Source organism: Mytilus trossulus, chromosome 2, assembly GCF_036588685.1.
Source record: "Mytilus trossulus isolate FHL-02 chromosome 2, PNRI_Mtr1.1.1.hap1, whole genome shotgun sequence".
Taxonomy (NCBI): Eukaryota; Metazoa; Mollusca; class Bivalvia; order Mytilida; family Mytilidae; genus Mytilus; species Mytilus trossulus.
The window spans coordinates 49,345,600-49,353,362 of record NC_086374.1 but is presented as its reverse complement, the minus strand read 5'-3'; positions in this window follow the sequence as shown (position 1 = coordinate 49,353,362).

The following is a 7,763-nucleotide window of genomic DNA, read 5'->3' as shown; positions in this document are numbered from 1 at the left end:
TTGGTATCGATACAGGTGAAAAGATAATACAAATTAATTTAAAAGCATACTCTTTAGTTTCTGTGACTGTTTCATCTTAAACGAGAACATAATAGATTACAAAATGTATGCTGTCTAAATATTATAATAATGAAATCCCTCAAAATTCAATACCGACGTTCAGAATTTTTCAATTTTTATGAAAGGCATATTTTTGACATCAACTTTGGAGGAATACAATGTACAATGTACAAGCAGACTTGTTTTGATTTTGAGAGACTCAAAGGAAAGCAAATCAATAAGGCTGAGTTCCAGACACGTACTGGGCGAAAATAGTCAACATAGACAATTCCCTATCCAAGTTCAAATGAACAATTAGAATACTTCCATAGAGAGATGAAGTAGAAAGTATAATATTTATCACAAATACATAGTGGGCAACACCTGTACTGGTAGACTGGACTTAAGAATGACTCATTTCCAACATTGGCCAAAGACAACACCAAAAAAGAGAAGAGCAGAAGTCAGAAATAATACAAATAGAAGAAGGACAAAAGCAGTATTCTAGACTCTAGAGCTTAGCCGTCAGAGAGCATGAACGAAGTGTTACTTGCCAAAACACAGATCACATGGGCATAGTATGGAACCATTCAGAATTTCATTCATGCTTAGGTCAGTCAATGCTATACTTCTGCTTTAAACCTACACCAATGGGGACTGATAAAAGAACCAAGCTGCAATTTATGTGGTGAAAGAGGTATGATGGCACACATACTTAAATATTGTGAGGTTTCGCTGACACAGGGAAGATATCGATGGCGGCAGAGCAATTGGTCCTAAAGCATCTAGCAGAGATCCTTGATATTGATAGTAGGAAGCAAAAGAAAAAGAGACCATCAACAACATAGACAAAGCAAAGCATATTCGTCAGAGAGGGAGATACTGGTCATGCAACAAAGTCGCAACAGCACTTTATCTTGAACAAGGGTAGTGAATGGAACATGAGTGCTGACAGTGACGAGAAGCTTATATTAACTTAATGTGTACAGACAATCCTACGCCCATATACATTGTATTGTAGTTTGGTCACAGTCGTCTAAGGTGAAAGTAGCAATATAACTATCATTACCTTGGAAATAGAGACGACGTGAAATTTCAAAAAGCATACCAGTGGAAGATGCATGGAAATGTACACAGATAGAGCTAATGACAACATGTAGAGAGGTTAGCAAAACAATTTTAATTAAGTATTGCATATATAAGTTCAATTTAAAATGATATTTAGGAAAGAGTAAAAAAATATTGTCAGCTGCCGAGTAAGACAGCGCACCTTTTTGTGTTATTTTTTAACGTTTTTGAATCTGTTCAATTGCTATAAACGGTTGATAAATAACTTAGAAGGTTAGAAATTCCAAAGATCTTTTAGAGTACATATAATCTAACTCTCTTTCATCTCGCTATAGTATTAAAACTTTTGACTTAAGTTTCTACACTTAACACAAGTATTTCACATTCCAAACTAACAGACAAATTGAAAGAGTTGATATTGCTTTGTTTCATAAAAAAGAATGAAAAACGTAGATACAAATATCTTGTCTTAGGGAGGGATAAATTCTACTTTGTAAAGGATCGATCTGATTCATACAAACAATTCTCTGAAACTGACTTATCAACATGCTTGATTATTTTATTTACAACATATATTTGTTACGTTCGGAGGACGTGTTTTTCAACAGACTGTCGGCATTCCAATGGGAACCAAGTGTGCCGTTCTTATTGCCGACTTGTTTCTTTATTATTATGAGACTGACTTCATACAGGAACTTCTTATGAAGAAAGATAAGAAGTTAGCAATATCCTGCAACTCTTCTTTCCGCTATATAAATGACGTTCTTTCACTAAATAATTCAAAATTTGGTGACTGAGATAAAGGATACAATAAGTACAGTTAAGTCGACATCTTAACTTTACTAACATCTAGAAATTGACAATGAGGGTCGGTTGAAAACATAACTTTACGACAAAAGATATGATTTCAGCTTTCCAATTGTGAACTGTTTCCTAAGAAGCAACATTCCAGCAGCACCTGCATACGTGGTATATATCTCACTATTGATACGATATTCCCGGGCTTGTATTTCCTATCATGATTTTCTTGATAGAGGGTTGCTGCTCACAAGGAAGCTATTAAACCAAGAGTTCCAAAAATGCTGAAGTTGAAATCATCCCTTCGTAAATTTTACGGACGCCATCACGAGTTGGTTGACCGTTATTGAATAACCGTTTCACAAATAATATCGGATATGTTCCTTACGTCGTAACTACAATCCCCTTCACTTTCATGAATGTGACCTACCGAATTAGAATATTTACCGGATTTGTTATCACATAAGCAACACGACGGGTGCCACATGTAGAGCAGGATCTGTTTACCCTTCCGGAGCACCTGAGATCACCCCTAGTTTTTGATGGGGTTCGTGTTGTTTATTCTTTAGATTTCTACATTGTGTCATTTGTCTGTTTGTCTTCGTTCGTTTTTAGTCCGGCGTTGTCGGTTTATTTTTCGATTTATGAGTTTGACTATCCTGGTATCTTTCGTCCCTCTTATGGAAAGTAATGCTGATGTAAAAATAAAACTATTGAAACAGGCCATCTCTTTCCAGAAAACAAATATGAAAAATGCAAACTATTTAAAAACTTTTTAAACAAAGGAAAAAAGTTATTAACTTCATATTGACTTGTAGTTTATCTAAATTACCTTGAAACAATTATTAAAGTGCAAATAAAACTAGTGGCTCTGTGTGACATTAGCCTTCGTAGGAGTAGGTTTTATCAACGCCTTAAGCATCGGTTTTAACATTAATAAATGAAAATTTCCGTGTATTTTCTCACGAAGATCAATAAAAATGTCAGATTTGCTGCAAATCAAAAGTTATGCGTCACTGACCTTAATTATTACAATTATTGTAAGTTTTGAATGACACACATTGGCAGACAATGATTTATTCAATTGAACAAGTCAGAATGGTTAACATTCGTTAATGACAAATCAAAATTTAGTATATCTTATTAATTTATTTCCGAAGCTTAACATACGGAATTCCAATGACATCGCGAGGAATATAAGGTATGGTTGTTCCCCAGGGGTTACTAGAGGACATTTGGACAGGATATACAATTTGGTCCTTGAATGAATTAAATAAAGCTAATGTGCAATGCACATTTTTAATGAAAACTCACATCTCCAATTTTGGATAATTTGCGAATAATATAGCATTACTTATTATGAATTATAGGAAATATTGAGACAGCAACCCTACGAGACGAAAAATATAAATTGATCTTCAAAAAATGGCACTTTTTGCTACTGAAGGTGAAGAATAAACATAAACAAAACTTCGGTGAACATAAAATATAAATGGGTATTTCAGATATCATACCTTAGGTCAATGAGACAGCAGCCCAGTTTCACAAAGGAAAGTCTACATATTATGAGACTATCAAATATCTGCTATTTCACTAACATGTTAGATCTAAATAGTCCTTTTTAATGTCGACCAGTGGAATAACAAAAAGTGCACGAAGACATACAATAAAAATCTGTACAGGAAAAGCACTTTACTTTAACTTGAATAATTGTATAATAGATAACAAAAACAACAAAGAACAAACAAAGCAATGATGAACTCTATTTGTCGCTTCAAAGAATTCTCACAAAAAAATGGACAAACACATTAAGATTCATTATGTGTAACATGGACCACCACTGAATAAGCTCCTGACTTAGAACATGCATGCATGTACAAACATGAGGAAATGTGATATATGATTGTTAATGAGAAAACTATCCACCAGAGTTAAATTGAAGTGGTTTGTGTAGTAAACAATTGTATGCAACCGTGTGGCCTTCAACAATGAGAAATCCCCATACCTCATAGTCGTTTTTAAAAGTAAAAAGGGTCTGTAAATATGTGGCGAGATTAATTATTGTGTTCGTTTCCTATCCTCAAAAGAGAGGTGAAAACCAAAGAGAGTATTCATATTCATAAGTCAAAAACAAACTGATAATGCCAAGTCGAAAAACAAAAAACGACGAAAGACAAACATAGACAATTCCCTATCCAAGTCCAAATGAGCAATTAGAAAACTTCATAGAGAAATAATTCTCCTTTTGATCATTGGTGTTTCGTATGCTGTTGCAGTTAAAATTCTTGCAATCTGGATCCAAATACTAGTAGTACTAGTATATTAGTTAAAATTCAGAATGGAAATGAGGATGTTCGAAAGAGACAAAAAAGGTTTTTTTTTTATTTCAGTGTTATTTTGTTTCTTACGGAAAATTGTTAAATTGACAATTATACCACAGATTTTTGTATACTAAATAAAACTTTTTAAAGCTAAATTTATTGATATTTCAGTATTGATTTACATTCATTTCAGATATATCTATGATTTGTTATTTAAGTATAAAATACCTACATGTATATGATTTGTTTCTTTATATTTACAGTAACATTTCTTTTCCATAACTACTTATGTTGATCTATGTTTATTGTAAAGATAATACTTCTATTTGATCAAAGAAAATATCAAAATGTCAATGTTTAATAAAGTTGTAGTAGTGTTCGGGAAATTTTTATTTATATAGCGGTCAATGGTTTAATCGGATGGTCTTTTTGTAAATTGTTAGAAATCATAAGTATAAAAATGTACATAGGTTGTTGACATGTAAAAGTAGACACCTACAACAAAGGAAAGGACTTCCGGTGTCCGTTTGATAGTTCAAATAACAACTATATCATACCAGGAAGATCCGTTTTCTTTACCCAGTTCAAAGTACAAAATAGGTCTGATTTACAAATTATGTGTTTTTAATATAAGTTATAAATAAAACTAAACAAAGGTACATGCAAAACCAGAGACATATAAATTGTATTATATGTCTCTGGCAAAACACTAAGAAGTAATCTGTATTTTATGATAATTGTATCTATCGAATTAGACATGTTAGAAGCATACATTTGATCTTGATCATTGTGTATATATTATAGTAACAAATACTATAATAGTAACACATACTATTATAGTAACACATACTATTTTAATCATTGCCAATATGACAATCTTATAAAAGAACATGAACATAAAATTCAAAATGGAAAAAGGGAATATGCCCAAGAGACAACAATCCGATCAAAGAGCAGAAAACCGCCGAATGCCAACACTAGGTCTTCAGTATAGCGAGAAAATCCCACACCCAGAGGCGTGCCTAACCTGGCTCATAAAAAAATGTGCACTAGTTCAGTAGTAATGGACGTCATACATAAATCCGAAATATGTTAATGAAGTAAGGCAGGAATCTGCTATACAGTAGTTGTCGTTTGTTTATGTAATTTATACGTGTTTCTCGTTTCTCGTTTTTATAGATTAGACCGTGTGTTTTCCCGTTTGAATAGTTTTACACTAGTATTTTTTTGGGACCCTTTATAGCTTGTTGTTCGGTTTGAGCAAAGGCTCCGTGTTGAAGGCTGTAAATTTACTTATAATGGTTTACTTTTATAAATTGTTATTTGGATGGAGAGTTGTCTCATTGGCACTCACACCTCATCTTTCTATACCTATACAATTACAAATCATACAAGACTAAAAAAGGTCAAAGGCTTTATTGTAACCGTGGTTTTATGTTGTATTTTGCCTTGAAGAAACAAAGGTTGATAAAGACAACGTCGACGTTGACATATTTGTTTATTTCCAGTTGAGAGCTTTCTAAACTGCAATCAGCTTAAAACAAGTACCCGAACACCATTATGTTCTAGTTTATCTTGGGCTTCAATGCTATGTGTTTGAGACTTCCTTCTAACTTTTCTTATTTTGGTCCCATTACCTAGTGTTTTGATGTTTCTCATACATACTTGTTTTCATCTTGCATGAACAAAAAGTAGTATATCACAAAAAATACTGAACTCCGAGGAAAATTCAAAACGGAAAGTCCCTTATCAAATGGCAAAATCAGAAGCTCAAACACACCGAACGAATGAATACCAAATGTTATGTTTCTGACTTAGTACAGGTATTTTCGTATGTAGATGATATATTGAACCTTGTTTTATAGCTAGCTAAACCTCTCACGTGTATGACAGTCACATTATATTGACAACAATGTGTGCACAAAACAAACAGACATAATAGAAAAAACTTTCAAAAATAGGGGTACAGCAGTATACATTGTGTTACAATTTAAATCACTATAATCATAAAACAAATAAGTAACATGAAAGCACAATGTTAAAACTGAATGACAAGAATACAAAAACTATCATAGAACAATATCCCAATTACGGGCTGTATAAGTACAGAGCCACGTCATATGCATCTCAAAGGATTCAAATTAGTTATGACGGCAATAATCCTCCAGAAAACTCTCTCTCTCTCTCTACACGATGCATCGTATTTTTCGTCCGACCTGACGTGGATGTGCACTTTTACATCCAGCAGAAGCCAATCGACCGGCTCTCTTTAACATTAGTTTAACTGCAACTTGGGAGATGTCTAAGCTCTAAAACACCCAAGTAAACTATTGGATAAAATATTGCATTGATGTAAATATTCAATTTGGTTGATTTGTCATAGAGAACTCACAAATCATAATCTAGACAACCTATGGATAAATTTTGTCAAATTTTGAATTGCATGTTTCTTTAAACATATTTAGGACAGACGATAGTGGTCAGACGAGTCAATAAAATTAATATAGACAAAAATTCTTTCGTTAACACTTTGCCCTGTTGCCTTCAAACTTCATGTAATAATTTTAATTTTAAAATTGAGCGCATTTAACTATCAATATCTCTAGATATATAAATGAATACTTTCGGTACATAAAAGTCATCGTTAACTAGTATCATGGCTGCAGTATTGCTAAATCATTTAAGTATTACGTCATTAGGTCATAACTTTTAATAATATATAAAGCAATTATGCAAAAAATGTAACTGTTTCTAATATACGTCTAAAAGGCAATGTGAATCAATAAATCTCCGACAATTTATTCTGCAATCTTGCAAAAAAATATTTATAATATAATTTTTGTAGATCGACTGGTATATCTTGTATGCAAAGTTTTATTCACATCGATATATGAGGTATTCTTTCACCAAATTTTCTTTCAGAAAAAAATGGAAAAACGCCACATATAAAGCTGATTAAATTAATGAAAACGACTGTATAAAAACAGGCAGTTGAAAAGAAAATAAGATTTGATATGTTATGGTATGATTGCCATCGACACGACAACTCCATTTGAACTCTCAATTAAAGACAAAATGACGTAAAAGTCTTTTTAATATATAGATGCTGTACGGCGGTCTTCAATAAAGGACAAACACCATTATAGTTACCTCAAAGCATGCATTTAGGTAGACATAGGTTAAGGGACATAACTCTTTAAATCATCAGCACGTTTGTGTCAACCATTAACATAAATAAATTCTCATCTGCTTTGTGAAATAGATTATGTTCAATCTGTTTCAGATAGATGCTTAACATACACTGATGAAACTTGTCTTTTACAAACGCATAAATGATTCAAAGAGTTATCTCCCTGAACCAAGGTCTACCCCTTACATGCCTTGCATGTGTAGAGCAAAATTATATCCGGGTGAAATTTGATCCGGAGGATAAAATATCACAGAGGAAGAAATAAACCGCAGCTTCTTTTTGTTGATCGATTTCAAAGAATTTCTGATTTGATATTTTACTATTACATTATAAGTCCAAAACCATTA